Source organism: Acinonyx jubatus, chromosome A3 (genome assembly GCF_027475565.1).
Source record: "Acinonyx jubatus isolate Ajub_Pintada_27869175 chromosome A3, VMU_Ajub_asm_v1.0, whole genome shotgun sequence".
In the NCBI taxonomy this organism is placed as follows: Eukaryota; Metazoa; Chordata; class Mammalia; order Carnivora; family Felidae; genus Acinonyx; species Acinonyx jubatus.
Window position 1 is genome coordinate 17,171 of NC_069388.1, and position 24,801 is coordinate 41,971.

The window sequence follows — 24,801 nt, forward strand, 5'->3', positions numbered from 1 at the left end:
ACACACTGAAAGATACAACGCAGGATAAAGTCCAAAGGTAGATCGACGGCAATACTTACGGGAATACAGTCTATCCGAAAAGGAGGTAGGTACCCTAGTGCAGGCCTTCAGCCACCTGGCCGATATCTGAAAACGTAAAAAAAAAAAGTCCTTACTCCAAAAGCAACATTAGCGCTAGACACAAAGAGATCATGATTAAGGTTTAGAGAGCAACCATATGACTTCATGGTGCTGTATCCATGAGAACAAGTCTCATCAAATTATACCCTTTAATTTGAGGCTCTTAGTTATATGTAAATTATACCTCATTAAAGAGAGTTTCACAGCACAAAATACTAGAAGCAAACGTGGGAACGTTCCTTTCTAATCCTGAAGTGCACGGGTGAGATGAGTCTGTCTGCCCATGTCTCAAAAATCCAAAATAATACACTTAAAAAATTAATTATACCAGAGGAGGAGGACCCTGTGCTCACCCTGTCCCATGTGTTCAACCGCATAACATCCACATCCAAGTCCATGAACCAGAGAGGGATCCAAGACTGGCACAACAAACTCCACACCTAAATAGAAGCTGCAGCAGGAAGGTTAGAAAGGTCAGAAAGGTGGAGGCTGGCTGCCTGCAGAAGGAGCAGAGAAAGTGAGCCCTCACACGAGGGAGCTGACACAGGGAAGACTAATCTCCATGACATTTGGCATGAAAACCCAGAGCGGCTGAATTCCCTTGAGTTTACATCCTGGTGCTTTGGAGGTCAGCTGACCCAGCACCGGGTGATCCAGAAGGATGAGTGATAGCCAGGTCCCTGCCTGTGTAGAGACGCAACGTAAACATGGCATTTCACACAATGCTTAGGCCACAGGAGACACATGTATTCATGCTGATTCTTGACTCAGCTGGCCTGCCTGGGTCCCACTGACACCACTGAGAGCAAGCAGAGCCCACAACAGACACGCAATCAGTGCAGACCCCTGCACTGAAAGGAAAAGTAACCCAGACACAACAGCAGGGAGTGAGCAATATCCATACGATATCCTCCTGAGGGTCCAGGGCCTATAAATGGAGACGTGCACTGCTGAGGACTCCAGGACCTCTTTTTCATAACGGCATTAATTTCAAGATCAGAAGGCACAGCTGACTTTCTTAACGCAGAGAAATAGAGCCAGAGACACAAAATGCACACACAGAGATGTGTATCCACAATGAAAGACCTAGTCAAAGCCACAGCCAGAGATCTAAGCCAAAGAGATATAAGTAACATACCTGATACAGAATTTAAAGCAATGATCATAAGGATACTCACTGGAGTTGTGGAATGAGTAGAAGAGTGAGACCCCTGAGAGAGTTAAGATATAACATAGACACTGAGGACATAATCAAGGAGAAACATGCTTGCTGGAATGAACAGAGGGATGGAAGAAGCAGCCCAACAAACTAGTGACCTCGAAGACTGAGTGATGGAAATGAATCACATTGAACCAAAGAGAGAGAACAGAATTCTGCAACGTGAGATGAGACTAAGGGAACTCAGTGACTACAGGAAAGATAATAGTATTCGTATTGTAGGAGTCCAGAAGGAAGAGAAAATGGGGAAGAAAATTTATTTGAGGAAACAATAGCTGAAAACTTCCCTAATTGGGGGAGGGACACAAACATCCACATCCAGGAGACTAGAGAACTCCCATCAAAATCAGGCCAACACACAAACTTTTGTAAGCAAACTTACAAATTAGGGTGAGAATAAAGAAAACTCGTAAAAGCAGCAAAACAGTCCTTAACGTAGAAGGGAAGACCCATAAGGCTAGCTACATATTTCTGAACAGAAACTTGGCAAGCCAGAAGTGAGTGACATCACATATTCAAAGTGCTGAATGGAAAAATCAGCAGCCAAGAATACTCTATTCAGCAAGGCTATCTTTCGGGATGAAGGAGACACAGACTTTCCCAAACAAAACCTAAAGGAGTTTGTACCACTAAACCAGTCCTGCAAGAAACATGAAGAGGGATTCTTTGAGTGGAAAGGGGAGACCAACAGTGACAGTATAGAGGTAGAAGACAAATTCAAGTAAAAAAATGAACATTTCTGGAAAAAAAATGTTACAGTACTCAGAGAAATAGATTTGAAATATAATAACATCTGCCAAAAACCTAGGGAGGAGAAAGTAATGGGTTCAAAGGTAAATGACCATCAACTTAATACAAACTGCTAAACGCAGAAGAGGTTATATAAATACCTAACAGTAGCCATATCCTAAAACCAGTCATACATATGCTAAGAATAGAGATAAGGAAAGCAAAATATATCACTAAAGAAAATAAGCAATACATGAAAGAAAGGCAAGAAAGGATCAGAGAAAATCATTAGAAACCACAACAAAACAGGCAATAAAATGGCAATACATATATACATAGCAATCAATATTGAGGGAAATGGAGTGAATGTTCCAAACTAGAGAGGTAGGAAGAATGGATGAAAAAATAAAACAGATGCCTACAAGTGACCCACTTTACACCTCAAGAATGATAGTGAGGATAGAGAAACATCACACAAATGAATGTCAAAAGAAAGCTGGAGTAACAATACTTGTATCAGAAAAAAATACACTTAAAAAAGTACATTACAAGAGACAGAGGAGGACAGTCTATAACAGTAAATGGTACAATCCAAAAAGAAGATGTAACAACTGTAAATATATCCCACAATTGAGTGGGATTTATTCCCAAGCTACAAAGGTGGTTCAATATTCGCAAATCAGTCAATGTGATACACTACATCAACAGGAGAAAGGATAAGAACCAGATGATTGGGGCATCTGGGTGGCTCATCCTTTAACAGTCTGAAATCAGCTCGGGTCATGACTTCATGATTCCTGAGTTCATGTCCCGCGTCAGACTCTGTGCTGAAAGCTCAGATCCAAGAGCCTCCTTCGAATTCTATGTCTCCCTCTCTCTGCCCCTCCCCTGCTCACGCTCTGCCTCTCTCAAAATTAATAAACGTTAAAAGAAAAGAACCATACAGTCATTTCAATACATGCAGAAAGGAACATTTGCAAAGTACAACATCCTTTCATGCATGTAACCCCCTAAAGTAGGTTTACAGGAAACATACATTAACGTCATAAAGGTTAACTATAAAAACCCTGCAGTTATAATCAACCTTAATGGGGAAAATCTGAGAGCTTTTCCTGTAAGGTCAGGAAGAAGACAGGGATGTTTACTCATACCACTTTTAGTAAACAAATTACTGGAAGTCCTAGCCACATCCAGCAGACAAACGAAACAAAACGATTTGCAGATTACATGACACTATATATAGAAAACCCTAAAGAGTCCACCCAATAACTCTTAGAACTGATAAATGAATTCAGCAATGTCACAGGATACAAAATCATTGTACAGAAATCTGTTGCATTTGTAGACAATACAGAAGCAGTAGAAAGAGACATTAAGAAAACAGTCCCATTTACAGTCACATGCCAAAAATAAGATTATCTATGAATAAATCTAACCAAAGTGGTGAGCGACCTATACTCAGAAAAGTATAAAACAGTGATGAAAGAAATTCAAGATGACACAAAGAAGTGGAAGGAAATTCCACACTCATGGATCAGAAGTACAAATATAGTGAAAATGTCTATACTTCCCAAAGCAATTGACAGAATTAATGGAATTTCCATCAAATTACTGACAGCAGTTTTCACAGAACGACAACAGTCCTAAAATTTGTATGGAACCAAAAAAAGCCCGCAATATTCAGAGTAAACAATCTTTGTGTGAAGTGATAATTATGGATGGCACTATGCCTCTGGATCTTCTGCTCCAAAACACAATAACTCTGGCTTAAGCATTTGAACAAATGTTAGGCATATCCCAGCCAAGGATCATTCTACAAAATACATTGTACCAACGTACCCTCAAAACTTTGCACCTTATGAAAAATATGGAAAAATCTAAAAATTGTCATGGCCAAGTGGAGCCTAAGGAGACAGGATGACTGTAATGTGGCAGCTGGGATGAGTCTGGGCCAGGAGAGGTTAAAACCAAAGCAATCTGAATACAAATATAAACTTTACTTCATACTACCATATCTCTTTGCTACCTTGATTGTGATCATGTACCAACCATTATGACATCAATAGTGAGAAAACAGTCTGATGTAGGTGGATACTCAGTATTATCTTCCCAATTTTTTTTGGTAACTAGAAACCCATCATGAGAGAATAGATTATTAGTAATCATGGTTTTTCTACACATAAGATTATATAACCAGTTCCAGTATTAGTTACTAGTGATGGCCATGTACCTATTCTTGTTCTTACTATTGTTTAATTTAAATAATAGCATTCATGGTACAGAAAACTGAATGCATGATAAACACTTCATAGAAACATCTAGCTTTACATATTTTAAGATAATAACGTATGTATACACCACTCTATTATGTGGTTTGTAAATTAAGTGTTTTTCTGATCTTGAACGAGCATGTCATTGAATGGCTTTCCATAAAGGTGGTTATGCTAGATCATGAATGATTCTCAGATTTTACAGGATGTACGTCACATCATGCCTGAACATTGTCAAAAATAAAAACATACACGCGGACAGATGAAGCATTGTGACTGGCTCACTTATTGTAAAAACCCTTGCTTTAATATTTTCACGTATACTTTTAGCAGGAATATAAGAGAATCAAATATTTCCAAATCAAACAGATATTCAAAGACTGGAAGAATGATAGGGAGTTCAAAGGGTCTCAGAAGGATAAGATGTGACCATGAAGGGGGAGTCACAGGCAAGCAGCTTTCTCTGGTCCACACTGACATGTTTGCATGAGGATATGTGACTTGCCAAAGGGTAAGTCCCAGAAGTACCAGAGGGAAAGACAATGCTTTAGGGCGGGGTGATGTGGAAAGGGTGCTTCTGTGCCTAAGAGATGGGTCAGCAACCTGGCTGGGGGTCCCTGCATCAAAGACTTCAAAAGGCCAGCAGTAACCTATACTCACAAAGATCTTAGTAACATAGATCAAAGTAACTTAGAGCCACAAAGATCTTAGAGCCACAGAGTCGATCTTCAACTATGATTAAGAGATGGTCAGAGTTTCACAGGATATGATCTTTGAGCCGGCAGTAGATGGCTAAAATATTATTTAGGGCTATACATTTAATGAAAAAATGTATGTGTAAAAATTTGGGTTTGGAATGTTAAGAAAAATCACAGGCCCATCATGGAGTTACTTACGTTAAGGCCACATGGCACTAAACCTAATTTCATTCCTGCAGGAATGTAACCTTTCACCGGTCAGCAAATAATTTCCTAGTCAGTACTGGAAATTTAACTGATAGATCCCTGCCATTCCCCTCAGAGAGGCAGTCTTGCCTAAATAAGGTATTCCATGCCACTTTTTAAAGTTTATTCAAGTTAGAGGCAAAGAGAGCACATGCAAGAGAGGGGCAAGACAACAGGGAAAGAGAGAATCCCACAACCAAGAGGTCATGATCTGAGCCAAGATCAAGAGTCAGACACTTAACCAAGCCATCCAGGCACCCCGAGAATGTGGAGTTTCAAAGGTTAGCAGTCTTGGCTGGGATACAGCCATGAGGGCACTGGCCTACTCCTGAAAAGAAGGCAGCCAACAACTTGCAGTCAGATGGCATTGAAACAGTGATCTGTACAACGCCTGGTGCACACAGTGGAGAGATTATACACTGATCGGGGAGAACATCCCTGAGAAGCAGTGTTCACAATGAGGGGACAAAGAGCTATGACAGGTGGGCTGCGTGGCACCATTTCCCTGTTCTGCACACCTCCCCCCCCAGCAAAAAAAACACAGAGCCATATGCTGGAAACAAGGCAATCCCCACACTGGGTGCCTAAGCTGCTTACACCAACCCCAACTTCCTGTGTTCTGGCAGGACTGGCCTAGGTCATTGAAGCTTGCCTCTGTCGCAATGGACCTGGGCCATTCCCCAGAACACCAGTGGAAGTCCATGACCAGACCACCTCTCTTGACCAGACAGTTATGCTTCACTTCTAGTGGCAATCGTTTCAAGTCTCATTTAACAAGCAGATCGGAGCAGACCTAGATAAGTCTCACCACATTCTGGCCAAGGACCATACATTGCTCATACAACTGGCTTGAAGGATAGTGCAGCCAGAACATAAAACAGTGCATGCAACACACACCACAGACATTCCGTGATGTGCCAGGCCCTGTACACTTGATGATCTCCTCTTCATAAAGCCATTCATCTCAGAGGCAGGCAACATAATGAGCTTTGGTAACAGAGAAAGCAAATACTCAACCAAAATGCCAAGACAAGAGGAATGCATCCCAAATGAAAGAACAAGATAAGGTCATGGCCAGGGACATGGAAGGAACACTTCCAAACTCATTCTATGAGGTAGGCATGGCCTTGAGTCCAAACTGGACAAAGACCCCACCAGAAAGGAAAACTACAGACCAATTTCCCTGATGAACCTGGATGCAAAAATTCTCAACAAAAAGTACCAAACCGGATCCAACAATACACAAAAAGGATTATTCAGGACAGTGAGGTGGATTTTGTTCCTGGAATGCACAATAGATTCAATATCTGCAAATCAACTGATGTGATACATCACATTGATAAAAGAAAGGATAACAACCACATGATCCTCTCCATAGATGCAGAATAAACGTTTGACAAAATGCAGCAGCATCCTTTCGTGGTGAAAAAAAAAAAAAAAAACCTCATGAAAGGAGGGATAGAAGTATCATGCCTCAACATGAGAATATCCAGATATGAAAGTCCCACAGCTCATATCATCTTCAATGGTGAAAAACTGAGCTTTCCCCCTAAGGTCAGGAACACGACGGGGATATCCACTCTCAGCACTTTTATTCACCATACTGTTGGAAGTCTTAGCCTCAGCAATCAGACATCAAAAAGAATACAAGGTGTCCAAGTTGGCAAGGAGGAATCAATCTTTCCCTGCTCACAGACATGATACTCTCCGTGGAAAATCCGAATGACTCCACCAAAAAACATCTAGGATTGATACAGGAATTCAGGAAAGTATCAGAATATAAAATCAATATGCAGAAGTTGATTGCATTTCTATACACCAGTAATGAATCAACAGAGAAATCAAGGAATTGATGTCATTTATAACTGCACTGAAAACCATAAAATACCCAGGGATAAACCCAACCAAAGAGGGAAAAGGTCAGTACAGTTAAAACAGTAGAGGGTCTCCTGGGTGGCTCAGTCGGTTAAGTGCTGTCTTCGGTTCTGGGCATGATCCTGCATTTGTGGGACTGAGTCCCTTGACGGGCTCTGTGCTGACAGCTCAGAGTCTGGAGCCTGCCTCAGAGTCTGTGTCTCTCTTTCTCTCTCTGACCCCCCCCCCCACTCATGCGCTGTCACTTGCTCGCTCACTCTCTCAAATATAAATAAACATTAAAAAAATGAACAAACCATACAACGTCTATAAAAGAAGTTGAAGAAGACACAAAGAAATGAAAAAAAAATCCCATGCACATGGATTAGAACAAATATTGTTAAAATGTCAATACTACCCAAAGCAATCGACAAATTCAATGTAATTCCTATCAAAATAACACTAGCATTTTTCACAGAGCTAGAGACAACAATCCTAAAATTGTATGGAATCAGAAAAGACCCCAAGGAGCCAAAGTAATGTTAAAAAAGAAAAACAAAGATGGAGACATTACAACTCTGGACTTTATGGTGCATTAGAAAGCCGCAATCATCAAGACAGTATGGTACGGGCACAAGAACAGACACATAGGTCAAAGGACCAGAATAGGGAACCCAGAAATGGAGCCTCAAACATATGGCTGAATAATCTTTCACAAAGCAGGAAAGAATATCCAAAGGAAAAAAGAGTCTCTTCAGCAAATGGTACTGGGAAAACTGGACAGTGAGAAGTATGAACCTGGACTATGTTCTTAAACTTCTCTCTCTCTCTCTCTCTCTCTCTCTCTCTCTGTCACACACACACACACACACACACACACACACACACACACACCTCAAAATGGATGAAAGATCTAAATGTAAGACAGGAAACCATCAAAATCCTAGAGGAGAAAACAAGCAACCTACCTCTTTGAACCTGACCGCAACAACTTCTTGTTTGTCATTTCTCCAGAAGCAAGGGCAATAAAACCAAAATAAACTATTGGGACCTCAAGATAAAAAGCTTCTGCACAACAGAGGACACAATCAGGAAAACTAAAAGGAAACTTAATGGAATGGGAGAAGATATTTGCAGGTGACATATCAGATAAAGGGTTAGTATCCAAAATTTATAAAAAACTGATCCCACTCAACACCCAAAAATCAAATAATCCAGAGAAGAAATGGGCAAAAGACATGAAGAGACACTTTAACAAACAGGACATCTAGATTGGTCACACGTGAAAAGATGCTCAACCTCATTCCTCATAAGTGAAATACACATCAAAACCACAATGAGATATCCCCTCACGCCTATCAGAATGGCTAAAATTAACATCTCAGGAAACGACAGATGTTGGCAAGGATGCAAAGGGAAAGTTTTGCAATGCTGGTGGGAATGCAAAATGGTGTAGCCACTCTGGAAAATAGTATGGAGATTCGCTACAAAAACCAAAAGTAGAACTGCACTAGGACCCAGCAATTGCACTGCCAGGTACTTACACAAAGGATACATTAATGCTGACTCCAAGTGGCACATACACTCCAATGTTTATAGCAGCATTATCAACAATAGCTACATTATGCAAAGAGGCCAAATGACCATTGACAGATGAATGGATAAAGAAGATGTATATTCATACAATGGAATATTACACGGCGATCAAAAGGAGTGAAATCTTGCTATTTTCAACAACGTGGAGTGAAATGGACTTTATTATGATAAGTAAAATATGTCAGAGAAAGACACACATCATATTAAATTCCACAGATGAGAGAATTCATAACACTGAGGAACATAGTGAAAGGAAAGCAAAAATAAGATACAAACAGAGATGGAGTCAAATGATAAGACACCGTTAAATAGAGGGAAGAAGCTCAGGGTTCCTGGAGGGTTACTGAATAGGGGTATGGGCTAAATGGGTGATGGGCATTAGAGACAGCACTTGGGATGAGTACTGGATATATTTTTGTAAATGACGGATCACTAAATTCTAATCCTGAAACTGTATTCCACTATAAGGTAACTAACTTGGGGTTAAATTTTAAAAAAGAAGAAATATTAAAAATAAGTAAAGAAATATACTACCAGTCAAAAGAAAAGAATATATAAATCGGGCTCTTTTAGTGGAAATGAAAGACCAAAATTGTTACCGACAAGAAAGGATCAGAGAAAACATCAAGATACAATGGTAAAACAACTAGTAGGGCACTAAATATATACCTATCAATAATTACTCTAATGTAAATCGACTAAATGCTCCAATCAAAAGACATTGTATAGGGGGTCAGAATGGACGAAAGAAAGAAAGAAAGAAAGAAAGAAAAGAAAAGAAAAGAAAAGTAAAGAAAAAGGAAAAGAAAAGAAACAAACAAACAAAACAAGGCCTATCTAGGTACTGCCTACAAAGCCTTATTTGGATTTAAGTCACCTGCAGATTTAAATGGAGGGAATGAAAAAACATTTTTCATGCCAATAATATCAAAAGAAACCCAGTACCAATACTTATATCGGGCAAAAAAACTTTAAAATCGAGACTGCAGTTTGGTACCCTTTAGGTCAATACCTAGTAGTAAAATTGCATGCACCCAATATTGATAGCAGCTTTATCAACAGTAGCTAAATTATGGAGAGCCCAAGTATCCATCAAGTGATGAAGGTATAAAGAAGTTGTGGGGTCTGTGTATGTGTGTGTCTGTGTATTCATGTATACGCATGTGTGTGTGTATATATATATTCATACATACATACATACATATGTATATACAATCTAATATGTCTCAGCTTCAAAAAGAATGAAATCCTGCCATTTGCAATGATGTGGATGGATCTAGAATATGTTATGCTAAGTGAAATAAGTCAATCAGAGAAAGACAAATATATGATTTCACTCATGTGGAATTGAAGAAACAAAACAGATGAAAACATGGGAAGGGGGCAGGAAAAGAGAAGAGTGGTAACAAACTACATGTGTCTCTTAACGATAGAGAAAAAAAAGTGAAGGTTCATGGAGGGAGATGGGTCAGCGCTGGGCTAGATGGGGCACCTGTATTAAGAAGAGCACTTGTTGTGATGAGCACTGGGTGTTGTATGTAAGGGATGAATCACTGAATTCTACTCACGAATCCGAGAATGCACTGTATGTCAACTAAGACTTAAATTTAAAAAATAAATAAAGCTGTAACAAGAGATGAAGACAAACACTATCTCATACTAAAGGGGACAACCAAACAAGAAGATCCAATGATTATAAATTTTGATGACCCCAACATGCAACCACCAAGTATATAAAACATTTAACAACAACCATAAAAGAACTCATTTATAATAATAAAACGATATTAGAGGACTTTAACACATAACTCACATCGATGGACAGAACCTGTAAATAGAAATTCAACAAGGAAACAATGGCTTTGAATCACACACTGGACCAGATGGGTTTAACAGATATATTCAGAACACTCCATACTAAAATGACAGAGTACACATTCTTTTCAAGTGCACATGGGGCATTCTCCATAATTGATCACATTCTAGGTCACAAAGCAGGCCTCAACAGGTACCCAAAGACAGATCAGACCAAGCATTTTTTCTGACCACAAAGCTAAGAAACTTGAAGTTAACCACGTGTGCGTGCGCACGCGTGCGCGCGCGCACACACACACACACATACACACTAAGGGGGAAAGGCCACAAATAAAGGGAGGTTAAATAACATGCTACCAAATGAATGGGTCAAACAGGAAATCAATGAGAAAATACACTGACACTAATGAAAATGAAAATACACTGGTAAAAATATTTGGAATGCTGCAGAAGCAGTCTATGATGGAAGTATATAGCAGTACAAGCCTACCATAAAGAGCAAGAAAAATCCCAAACAATCCTAACTTATAACTAAAGTAATGAGAAGAACAGACTAAGGAAGGAAAAAATAGAGATTAAGGCAGAAATAAGGAATATAGAAACCAAAAAGACACTAGACCAAATCAATGAAACCAGGGGCTGGTTCCTTGAAAACAGTAATCAACATGAAAACCTCCTAGGCAGAGTTTTCATAAAGAAGAAAGAAAGGACTCAAGTAAATAAAATCACAAATAACACAGGAGAAATAACAGTCAATGCCACAAAAATACAGTTAGAAGATAATATTATGAAAATCTATATGCAACAAATTGGACACTCTGAGAAAAATGGAACAATTCCTAGAAACATACAAACTACCAAAACTGAAATGGGAAGATACATAAAATCTGAAAACAGAAAGAAATCAAATCAGTAATAAAAAAATTTCCCCCCAACACAAGAGTTCAGGGCCAGATGGCTTCACTAATGAATTCTACCATTCATTTAAGGAAGAGATAATATGTATTCTTCTCGAATTATTACAAAAAATAAAAAAAGAAGGAAAACTTACAAATTCATCTTATGAGGCCATCATTACCCTGATACCAAAACCAGTTAAAGCCTCCACTAAAAATGAAAACTGCCGGGGCTCCTGTGTGGCTCGATGGGTTTAGTGTCCAAATCTTAATTTTGGATTAGGACATTATCTTGCAGCGCATGGGTTCGAGTCCCACGTTGGACCCTGTGCTGACAGTGTGGAGCATGGCCAGGATTCTCCCTCTCCCTGTCTCTCTGCCCCTCCCTCACTTTTATGTACTCTATGTCTCTAAGTAAATAAATACTTTAAATATGTTAAAAATTTTTAAATAAAACTACAGACCAATATCCCGACGAATATGTATGCATAAATTCACATAAAAATACCTTCAAATTAAAGTCAATAATACATTAATAGAACCATTTACCATAATCAAGTGGGATATATTCCCGGACTGCAAGGATGGTTCGACATTCACAGATTAATCAACATGATGCACCACAGTAATAGAAGAAAGGATAAGAACAATATGATGCTTTCAAGACATGCAGGGAAATGATTTGACAAAATGTCACATCCATTCATGGTAAACCCCCCTAGCAAGTATATTGGTACTCAACCTACCTGCAGATAATAAAGGTCATCTATGAAAAACCCACAGCTCATCTCATCCTCAATGGGGAAAAATTGAAAGTTTTTCTTCCAAGGTCGGGGACAAGACAGGGATGATCCCTCTCACCACTGTTATTCCACATAGTACTGTAAGTTTTAGCCACAGCAATAAGACAACAAAAAGAAATAAGAGGCATCCAAATTGGCAAGGAAGAAATAGAACTTTCACTATTTGGAAATGACATGATGCTCTCTATAGAAAACATGAAAGACTCCCCCCAAAATTGTTAGAATTGATATATGAATTCGACAAATCAAAATATACAGAAATCAATGTACATAAATCTATTGCATTTCTGTAGACAAATAATGAATTAACAGAAAGAGAAAGTAATGGATCAATCCCATTGACAGGTGCACCAAATACCCCAAGATACCTGGAATAAACCTAACCAAAGAGGTAAGAGATCTGTACTCTAAAGGCTGTGAAACACTGATGAAAGAAATGGAAGAGGACACAAAGAAAAGGAAGTACATTTCATGTTCACGGATAGGAAGAACAAAATACTGTTAAAAGGTCTACACTCCACAAAACAATCTACACATGTAATGAAATCCCTATCACACAAACAACACATTTGACACAGAACTAGAACAAATAGTCCCAAAATATGTATGGAGTGGCCAAGACCCCAAACAGCCAAAAGAAATTGAAGACCAAAACTAAAGCTGGAGACATCACGCTTCTAGACTTTAGGTTATATTACAAAGCTGTACTGAACAGAACAGTATGGTACTGGCAACCAACAACAACAACAACAACAAAAAAAACACAGACGCAGAAACCAATAGAATGGAAACCCAGGCATGAACTCATACATATATGGTCAATTAATTCTCAACAAAGCAGGAAAGGATGTCCAATGGGGAAAAAAAAGATACTCTTGGGACACATGTGTGGCTCCACAGCGTGTGACTGTGGATTCAGCTCCGATCATGATCTCAGGGCAGTGCAGAGCATGCGTGGGATTCTCTCTCTCCATTTCTCTCTGCCCCTCTTCTGCATGTTCTCTCTCTCACTCTCTCTCTGTCTCTCTCTCTCTTTCTCTCTCTCAAAAATAAATACATAAACTTAAAAAAAGTCTCCTCAACATGTGGTTTTGGAAAAACTAGACAGCAACCTGCAAAACAAAACAAAAACACAAACGGACCACTTTCTTACAACATACACAAAAATAAATCCAACATGAATAAAGAACTATGTGTGAAACCTGAAACCATAAAAATCCCAGAGGATACCTAACACAGGCCGTATCTTATTTGACATTGGCTGTACAAACATCTTTGTAGATATATCTCCTGAGGTAAGGGAAACACAAGCAAAAATAATGGGACTTCATAAAAATAAAAAGCTTCTGTCACAAAGGAAATAATCAACAAAACTAAAACACCTACAGAATAATATTTGTAAACGACATCTGATAAAGGGTTACTGTCCAAAATATATAAAGTTATACAGCACCCAAAAAATGAGAAATCCAATTCAAAATGGGCAGATGACATGAATGGACATTTTCCCAAGGTGGCATAAACATAGCCAAGAGACACATGAAAAGATGCTCAGCATTACTCATCTTCAGGGAAATACAATTCAAAAGTACAATGAGATAACACGTCACATCTGTGAGAATGACTAAAATCAATGAATGATGAAACAGCAGGTGTTGGCAAGGATGTGGGAAAAGAGAAACCCTCTTGCATTGTGGGAAGGAATGCAAACTGGTGCAGCCACTCTGGAAAACATCATGGAGATTCGTCAAAAAAAAAAAGGAAATAGAAATATGTTACGATCCAGCAATTTCACTACGAGGTATTTACAGAAAGAATACAAAAATAATTCTTCAAAGGGATACATGCACTATGAGTTTGCAGCAGCATTTTCTACAAAAGCCAAATTACGGAAACTGACCAAGCATCCATCAACTGATGAATAAACTGAGATGTAGTATATGGAATGTAATATTATTCAGCCATAGAAACATGAAATCTTGTCATTTTCCACGAGGTGGATGGAGTGAGAGAATGTTATGCTGGGTGAAATAAGCCTGTCAGAGAAACACAAATACCAGATGATTTCACTAACACATGAAAATGAAACAAAACAAAGGGGGGGAGGAGACAGTGACAAACACTCTTAACTAGAAAACAGACTGAGGGGTTCCACAGTGAGGTGGGAGAATGGATGAAACAGCTGCTGGGGATTACCAAGTGCACCTGGGATGAGCACCAAGTGACACATGGAAGTGTTGCTCTATATTGTACGCCTGAAACTAATATTACACTGTAGGTTTCCTAAATGCAATTTAAAGTAATAGATAACATAAGGTTAAGACACCTACCTACCGGGTTTTCTGTAGTTTTCAATCACTTCATTAGGTTAGAAAAATAACCATAAATTTTTTAAAAAAGCATGTATGATGTGGGGGACAGTTTGTGCCCTTACCTTGGTCACTGGTTCCAGCAGGACTCGGAAAGTGGGTCCCAGCTCATTCTTGTAGAAGGTCCTGAGACGAACATTTCGTGTATTCAAGTCCTAATGGAATGCAGCTCCCGTTCTTCTGAATTTCTGTCAGCGTTTCTTACCGGAAACAAGCCTGAATCTGTAAGAAACCATAGACTGCATCTATGAGGGGAAGTCATGGAACCCCGCAATCCACGAGTCCTTTAGTAAAATACGACTTGTTCAAATACTGTCCAGGAATTTGAGGAATTAAACACGGGAACAACCCAGAAAATGCAAGGGCCTATGCTGTTTAGCAACCAGCATGCCCAGGGAAGCCACCCAGGGCCCCCTCCCCAGTACTCAGTACAACAAGGCAGCTTCTCTCTGGCGACTCAGGAGATGCCAAGTTGCTGCAAAGCTCCCAAGGTCTCCCCTGGGGCGGGCGGCAGAACCCGCTGGAAACACAGCTCTGCTCTCTGTCCTGAGACAGCGGTAGAGGCCCTGTGTCCTCTGGGAGCAGCAGCAGCCCTTCCTGCTCTGACGTGCCCTGGGTCAGAAAAGCCGATGGTGCGCCCTCTGCTGGCCATCACTGCCTAGGCAGAGGAGCCCGCCCCTCCAGGTCTGTGGTGCTTGAGCTCTCTCTGCTGGCCACCATGGGAATTCCTGCAATGTTGAAGGCCCCGGTCGCTCAGCTGAGGGACTGAAGGTGCTCTGGGCAACTCCGCCTGTTCTCCACAATGGGAAGGGTCTTAGTGACAGGGCCTGGGGCACAAAGAAATCTTTTCCTTCTCCTTTTTTTTTGAGTGAAGAATGAAACAGAATTTATTAACATAATGACATCATTTGTAATGTTTTAAGCAATGTCCACAGAAAAATAGACTGCCAATTTACACATGCTGAGCAAGTAATTGTGTTTACCACCAGAGTATTTAGGTTAGATAAAGAATTGACACCTTTGAGAGAGAGATAACTGCTTCCAGCTATGGAACGAATGAGTCCTAGGCATACAAGAGACAGCCAATGGAATAGAGTCAATCCTGTAATAATATTGTTGCATGCTTTCACAGGATAGCTACACTTGTGCTGAAGTACAACATAATTTATAGACATATGGAAGGACTACAATGTATGCCTAAAACTAATACAACAAATGTGTGAAGAATATTTCAATGAAAAGTTGACATCCTTTACGCTATCTTTAATTTATCTTTTTTTGCCAATGAACTATCATTCCTGGGGATCTTGGGTGGCTTAGTCAGTTAAGCATCCGACTTCCCATCAGGTCATGATCTTGCAGTCCATGAGATTGAGCCCTGCGTCAGGTTCTGTGCTGACAGCTTAGAGCCTGGAGCTTGCCCCAGATTCCGTGTCTCCTGCTCTATCCCCCCTCCCTCCCTCAGGCTCTCTCCAAAAAAGAAAAACAGAAACATTATAAATTAAAAAAAATCATTCCTAATTTAGAATCTGTGAAATTCCATTTATACTAGATTCTCTAACATCACCATCTTGATGTAGAGAGCTTATCTGAATAGTCACTAATAATATCTTTGATGACACATATGTGGCAGGGAGAGAATGCCACTTACAGGGAGCTACACATCTGTTATGAATTTACTGTATGTATCCTTGGCTAATATTTCCAATAAAATGTGCTTTAGTGATACAGATGTATGAAATAATGTCCATCAGTCTTATAGGTCAAATTCCTATAGGACCATTCATTATGCCTTCAATTACTAATTGCCATCTCTTCAAAATTAAAAGAAAGCTGGGACAAGAAAATGTCTTTGAATTTGATGTAAGAGAAGACTATGGTGTTTTAAAAGGTTCACCTACCATCTGGCATCCTCAGTTTGGCAGTGGACAGGAGGATAAAAACCCACGATCTTGATGCACACCACTAGCTCCAGAGGGAGAATATGGACCTTCTTGTCAAATACTTTTTATCAATATCGGCAGTTCAACTCTGCCAGGTCCAGACTGCCGGATCTGGGGGCAACACAATGCCTGATGCCTGGGTTCAGAACATGAGGAAGACCAGCTGGTAGGAAGCGGCGGGGAAATCCAACAGGGCCTGGGGAAGTGAGGGAGATGGGTTCGGGTTCCCTCCCCACAGGGCGGCTCTAGTGTTTACCTGCCAAAGAGCAGCACACTCTCCCTCAAGACATCCCTCTCCATGACAGAACATGAGGCTGTGCCCCCACAATTCCAGGAGAAATGAGGGATACCAATCTTTTCAAATGCAATAGCCTCTGCAAAGCTTGGCCCCAGGGATGTTGGAGTCTCGGAGTCACACAACACTGATGCCCATGATACCTGCCATTTCTGCCCCAGCACTCAGAGACACTTCATACATCCCCTCTCCCCTGGCCCATCTCACCCCGTCCACATTCCTGGACCAGGTCTCTAGTTTCTCCTTGTACTTCCTCTTTGTCCCTCGTTATCTCTAACCACATCACTCTCTATTTCTTCCTTTCACTCTCTAGGACTTGCCCAATTCCCCTATCACAAATTCAATGTCTCTCTCCCTGCCTGTCTCTTTCTCCACTTCTCCCCAGGCTTCAGGATATCTGCTCTGTGCATGCAGCCCTGTCCAGGAGCACAGGGCACTCCTGTCTCTCCCTCTCTCATGTCTTGTTTTGTCCCAGGCCCTGATCACAATGGAGGAGAATCCCCTGTACAGCAGCTGCTCATGTTGACATTTGCTAGAGCAATGCTGGCAGCATGTGTACAGCCAGACATTTACCCTTGGTGGCTAATCCATGACCCAAAAGCTTCTGGAGGGCTGGCTGCTTCCCTAAGCTGGGAGGAAAAAGGGGCTCAGAGGTTTCGGGGTGCCTGGGGCAAAGTGGATTGGCTTGGCCAATGTAGAAGGAGCCATATGCTTACCCACAACTCTCCTGGGTGGTGTCCAAGGAACCTATCTCAGACCATGGAGCTCTGCCCTCCCGATTCCTCAATAAGGCAACAGGGGAAGCTTTGTGGGACATCATGTGAGACTCACCACAAAAGCTGCGCCATTTGCCCCCTTGAGGCCACCTAGATTGGTGCTATTGGGGGAAGCTGGTAAGGTGCACAAGGGCACAAGAGCTGAGTTAATGCAGGGCCTCCTTACCGGTCTCCTGAATCCATTCCTCACCATCGGAAGAGAACCTTTCCTGGAGACAGATACCTGCCCTCCTCATCAGCACGAACCCCATCAACTAGCACGCACGCCATGTGCTCATGAGTATCTATCTACAGATATAACAACTATCACCAGATCTCCCTAAAGGATGTATCCAACTCCTCAGATGGAACTATAGGTCCCTTCCAGGCATTACAACCCCAAAGAATGATCTGTCTTCTTCCACCAATCCTGTACATACTATGTGTTGGCTGACTGCATATACAGGAACCCCAAAGTGTACGCTTGATGGGGAATGAGTGTTGATTTTCCTGGAAGCTGACGCTGACACAGAAACACAACTGTGACAAGTGTATTAGGGGACATTAGGAAGGACAAAGTGGAGTGGGCAGGGTGGGCAGGGAAAGCATTCAGACCAAGGGGCAGATTAGACACCATCTCTAAATATATAATAACCATAGCTGGTTTGTAATGGTTCAGTGTCCTCTCCAAATTTCAAACGGATTGTCCTCTACGTCAAAGTGATTTTGACTTATTGCAAAGGGATCTTCTGTTCTCCTCTATGCATTTTGTCTTCTACAATACATCTGTGGCCTTGGATGAGCACATATTTGTGTGGCTGCATTTGTATGTCTACCTCAGATCTTAGATGTAGATGCCTGAATATACACATTCTCATACTTATCTTTTCCTTCTTTGTAAAGTAGGACCTGAATTTTAATAAAAAAAACACAGGGGTCGTTGTTGTATCTTTGGAAACAGGAATTGCCAATCTCCCAACCTCAGGCATTATACCCTTAGTTTCATGAAACTGAATGAACATCTGTTGATGATCTTCTGTGTGCAGATACATTCATTTCCACCCTGAGAAGGGTGAATGCCCACTCATCCCATACATTTTACAAATTCCTTATGTGCTTAACCACCTCTTCATCGCACTGACCTCAGAGACCAACATTGTTCCTGCTTCTCAGATTACAATGCTGAGGCTCTGAGATGGCCCCACTGAGAGCTGGCATTAGGGCTGAGACAGCAGGATCACAGGCAGTGCCTCTGGAAATTTTGAGGGAAGTTTCAGAGATGTACACCTTCATGCAGGGTCATGACAGTAGGTTCAGGGGTGCGGTGACAAGATTCCAGCAGGGGCGTTTCCTGGTCAACCCTGATTTCCCTGCTAAGAGTCTGATTCAGGCTGAAGGCCAAGGAAGCCACACAGCTAATCTACAACCTTTCATCACATTTAGTCTCACAGAGGCACACAAACTTAGGCAGACAAGCATCCCATAAGAACCAAGGAAAACTACAAATCTCCAGGGCATTCTTTCACAAGGATCCAGAATCTTCAGGAGAACCTCCAAGAGAAACAACAGTCTTTATTTAGATAATGAACTAGGTGCCCTTTGGCCACAATGACATTTCAGAGATGATACCTGCATGGACTATCCTTGAACCCATACAGCAGCTCTGTGTGGATGCCACTCTGCGCTCACTATCCCTGCCCAGGTTGTGGGCCCTGCCACAAATGGCCTCCAACTCCATCTCACTGAGTCCAACACCCTCCTCTCTGTAGCATCTCAGCTCTCCCTTCTCATGCACAGTCTCCAATTCATTTCCATGAGTTTCATGTCTCCGTCTCTTGTACTTGAGGACCCATTACTGGAGCTGCCATTATTGTAGACCAGAAGCTCCATGTAATTTAACGCATGTGACTCTCTCCCCATTAGGACAGTTGAAGCCCCTGATGGTAAGGGTTTGCCTCATCTCTCACAGAGCCAGGGACATGGACTGTGTGCTGGGCACATCTGCAGAACTGATATGCCTGCTTTTCTATTAAAAGACTCTTTCCTTCTCCACAAATGATATATGCAGCCCAGCTCAGTAATGGAAATGACACAGCCCAACATATGTATGTCCTGAGAAACTTGAGGAATCTTAACAGTGTCCACATCCAGCAGCACCATTGCATTACAAAGCGTGTGAGGCCATCTCTCCATCTTCTCAAAGACTCAACAACATAGAAGCTGAACATGCTGAACAAGTCAACTCATACAGCTCAGTTTATCTCACAAATAGTTGAGGTGGAGGTGATGGGTACTGTCCCACCATCAAGGAGCTGGAGGCAGCCCATAGAGCCCATGAACAGTGATAAATTGTATCTGTGCAGGGTGGACCTGGGAAAGGAGGTCCCCTTGCATCCATAGGGACCTACAGAAGTGACAGGTGTGTTGGTATGACAGACAGAAGCAGAACGCCCACAGGAGCTGAAACACAATGAAGCAGGTGTCAGCACCTGGCCCCTTGTTCATTCAGGGGTTCTAGTAGAACAGAGCATCAGTGTCAGAAAACTCTACCCTTCCGTGAGGTCCCACCTATAGCCTGAAAGTACCAGATGCCACAAGGAAAAACAACTGTCACCACACGTCACTGCCCATGTTTAAAAATGCAGAAAGCCAAGGAGTCCTGTTCTAGAAGATTGATGGCAGTAATGCCAGTCTAATAAAGGAAAGTATTCCAGAGAGGCAGGCATCTGTGTCCAGGATCTCTCTGGTGTCCTCTTCCACCAGATCTGCAGACTTTTTCTTTGCACATTGAGAACAGACAGAACATGAAGGAATGAAAGAAATGACCAGAACCACACAGAGATCCAGGGCCACCCCAAGGTCAAAGCTCTAACTGCGATCCCATGCCTGTCCTCACTCTGCTTCCCTCCCTTACAAACACATCTTCTGTGCAAGGCCACAAAGACCTCTGAGGAGATGGGGATTCCTGGAGTCCAGCATTGGGGCCTGGATATGAGTTTTCTAAGGGAAACACATTACCTGTGCATATTCATTGGTCTCAAGTATGTTTATCTTAATTCACAGGTAATTCAGCTTTTAAATACAACATGAGTTGCAGAGCTATTTTGTGCCATTGTAAAAGGGAGGTAGAAATTCTGCGTAAAAGAATGAACACAAACATGTCTCAATTTCAGGTGAAAAACTCCCATAAGGTATCATGAGACAAAGTACCAATTACAAATGCTCCCGGGACACAAGAGAACCTACCCATATAAACACAACTGGAGAACTCTGTGAGGTATTGGCCCTGCAAGTAATCACTGATTATCTGCAGTTCCACATACATTTTTTATTACACATGCCACTTCTGAAAATTCAGAGTAGTTCCACCTAGGGGACAACTGGAGAAATTCTCTATCGTACATTTGCCAACACAGAAGGACCAGTAATGAATTCTGAAATTTTTCTAGGAACCCTCAGCACTGCACAAAGCACACAATATAATGTTGGAAAGAGTTTTTATCAATTCCAGTCATGAGGCTCATAGCAGACATTCTGAACACATTCATGGCCTACACTGAAAAAGGAAAAAATGAAAATAATCAGGATAATCCCGTGTAAAGAAGGTGTGGAAGGAGTCAGACGCTCCAGAAGACTTGAGGGTGCAGTGAAGTGTCATCCTCCTCAAGTTACTTCCACAAACACTAAGTGAGAGCCACGTGGTCCTCAGCCTCTATGCACTTGTGGCGTCCAGAGGCACTAGCTAACATGATGATGTTACATTGGAGAAGCCTGGAGGCTTGTGAGGACATAAATCAAACAGTAAAGACACCAGAAGACCAAAAAAAGACAACAACAACAACAACAACAACAACAAAAAAAAAAAAACAGACAAGGCCAGATAAAATTTTCCAGAAAGTATTGCAACTGAAACTGGCAATAGAATTTCCCTTGTCTTTTTCTGCATCCTTGGTAGAGACACAACTGATATTTCCCATTGGAGCTGCATCACGTCTTAGGTCTCATAAAGGATGGAGGCAGATGGAGGTTGATTCTGACTTGCATTGACTGTGTGGAAGAAAAACAAACCATCCTGAACATGTTTCATTATATTCAACTCATTCACACTCTCGGGTCCCTTACCCGGGACAGAGCGTTTTCCACGTGACTCGGGTGACCCTTGAGGACAAGAGGGAGATCTGATCCTGTCCCTTGAGGAAGGTTTACAGGGCCTTGGTTCAGGTGTTTTTTAACTAATCAAGCAGCTGTGAACAGCTCAGGTCTCAACTCGCTAGAAAGTATGTTAGGGGTGTGTTTCATCCCTCAGAGAGCCCAGCACATGGTCTCTGTACAAGCTACATCCTAGGGAATGCTATGTCTGTCAGCACGTATAAGGCCTCTTTCCTTCTCTATCAGAGACACGTGTTGCCCAGCTCACTATGTGGAAATGACTGCCCATTTCATGCATGTCCTGAGAAACTTGAAGAACCTTACAACGTCCTCACTCAGGCTGACCTGAAAGCCCTGTGGTGCCATCACTGCATCTCCTCCAAACACATAACAAGTAAAAGACACAACGTGTTTTATAAGTCAACTCATACTAGTCATATCATCTTTCCACATGGTGGAGGAGGAAGGTGAGGTCCCAGAGGACCCCAGTTTGGAGAAGGTGGGGGTGGTCCAAAGCCCATGGGTGGTGATAAATGTCAGCCCATGGGGTATGACATGGAGGGCACTTCTGGGAAAGGAGGAAATATCCTGGAAACCACGTGGACCTGCAGGACAGAAATTAAACTTTTGAGATGTGTTAGGGTAAAAGGTGAAAAATTCAACACCAACACCAACACTAACATACCTGAACCCCAATGAAGCCGAATGGCACCTGTCTCCTTCCTCTCCACCTGGTTTCAACAGGGCAGCATCAGTGCTTCTAAACTCCACCCTTCCCACTGGGTCCCACCTAGAATTTCTAAGAGTTGGAGGAGGCAAAGCAGTGCATTGCTGGCAGCATGGTACTAGCTGTGTCTGCAAATGTGGGGAAGGAAGTGGCTAGTCTTAAAGAATCAGAGGGATAATTCCAGACTACTAAAGAAAGTCTGTTCCACACACACAGTCTTCTATGTCCAGGACTACTCTCCACCCAGCCCTTCACCACCTCAACAGCTCCGTCTTGGCATAGTAAGAGTGGAAACGATGAGGAAGAATTTTGTTTCCGTACTATTCATTTACATCTTTAATCCATTTCAAGTTAATTCTTGGAGTGGTATAACATAAGGTGCTAAGCTTTATTCTTATGCACATGTATATCCAATTTTCCCAGCCCCAGTTATTCAAGAGAATACCCTTCTCCACTATGTATTCTTGACTCCCTTGTCAAATACTAGTTGACTGTTCATGCAAGGGTTTAGTTTGGGCTCTCAATTTCCGTTCCATTGTCTTGTGTGTGTGCTTATGCCAGTGACATAACTGATTTCTTTGTGTTAGAATGCAGCTAGAAATCGAGAAGTGTGATGCCTCCTATTTTGTTCTTTCTTGCGTTGGCTACTTGGGGTCTTTTTGTGGTTCCAAATACATTTTAGGATATGTTTTTCTAATTGCATAAAAATTGCATTGGAGTCTTGATAAAGATTGCAATGAATCTCTAGATGGCTTTGGGTAATATGGACATTGTATCTATATTAATTCCTCTGAAAGACAGACGTGGGATGGCTTTTCACTGACTTGTGTGTTCTCCTGTTTCTTTCATCCAAATTGAATTTCTTCCATTTCAGTACATGGGTGTTATAGTTTTCTGTAGAGAGATCTTTCACTTCCTTGGCTAAATTTATTCCTATACAGTTTATTGTTTTTGATGCTATTGTAAATGGATTGTTTTCTTTTCTTCTTAGATAATTTGGTTAGTGTATAGGAAAGCTACAGAATGTGATATAGTGACTTTCTAGTTTGGAACTTTAATGTATTTCTTGATTAGATATTAACAAGTTCTTTTACACTGAACTTTACTTCATTCTTTTACCTTTTTAAAAAATCATGTTATTTGGGAATAGCTGATACAGTATGTTAGTTTCAGATGAACAACATAGTGATTGGACAAGTGTATACATTCTGATACGCTAACACAGGTGTAGCTACAATCTGTCACCATGCATCACTATTCCAGTACCATTCTCAATGTTCCCTATGCTATATCCTCTATCTGTAATTTATTATTCCATAACCAGAAGCCTGCATCACCCAACCCCTTCACATATCTAGGGCATCCTTGTCTTGTTCCTGATCTTAGAGGACAATCTTTCACAATTTCACTATAGAGTATGATGTTAGATATGGGCTTCACATACATGGCCTTTCTTATGTTGAGATATGTTCCCTCTACGGGGAATTTTTAAAGAATTTTTTAGCACAAATGGATACCAAATTTTCTCAGAACTTTTTTGTGTATCTATTGACATAGTCACAGCAGTTTTCTTTTTAATTTTTAAAATGTATGGGGCGCCTGGGTGGCTCAGTTGGTTGAGCGTCCGACTTGATTCACGTCATGATCTCACGGTCTATGGGTTTGAGCCCCGCATCAGGCTCTGTGCTGACAGCTCAGAGCCTGGAGCCTGCTTCGGATTCGGTGTCTCACACTCTCACTACCCCTCCCCTGATCATGCCCTCTCTCTCTCTCTATCTCTGTCTCTGTCTCTCTCTCTTTCTCTCTGTCTCTCTCTATCTCTCTCTCTCTGTCAAAAATAAACATTAAGAAAAATTTTTTAAATGTATTTATTTTGTTAACTTTAAATGTATTTATGTATTTCTTTAGTATATTTTTTTCATGTTTTTATTTAAATTCTAGTTGGTTAACATACAGTGTAATGTTAGTTTCAGGAGTACAATGTAGTCATCCATCACTTACATACAACATCCAGTGTTCCTCACTACTAGCGCCCTCCTTAGCCGATCACCCATTTAACCCATCCCCCTGCCCACCTCCCTTCTAGTAATCCTCCGTTTGCTATTTATAGTTGAGTCTGGTTTCTGGACGATTTTTCTTTCATTCAATTATGTGAGGGGTCATATTTATTGATTTTCATTTCTGAAACATCCTTCCTTTACAGGGAAAAACCCTACATCGTGGTCAATGATCCTTTTTATGTGATGGTTAATTTGGTTTGCCTGTATATCACTGGGAATTATTCATCTATATTCATCATGGGAATACTGGCCTATAG

At 41.2% G+C, this 24,801-nt stretch overlaps 1 long non-coding RNA gene across 3 annotated transcripts in view; it reads right to left on the reverse strand.

Annotated features, from left to right (window-relative positions):
* The window catches only part of LOC113596938 (uncharacterized), a 53,712-nt gene that overhangs the window by 9,114 nt on the left and 19,797 nt on the right, over window positions 1-24,801 (reverse strand). The window contains exons 1-3 of one of the 3 annotated variants that reach the window (XR_008288983.1): window positions 16,517-21,446; window positions 14,681-14,837; window positions 60-126 (exon numbers count right to left, since the gene is read on the reverse strand). This is a non-coding gene — a long non-coding RNA (uncharacterized LOC113596938). Of the gene's footprint in view, window positions 1-59; window positions 127-473; window positions 2,455-14,680; window positions 14,838-16,516; window positions 21,447-24,801 lie in introns of those variants that run through there. The other 2 variants (XR_008288985.1, XR_008288984.1) reach the window with 2 other exon arrangements.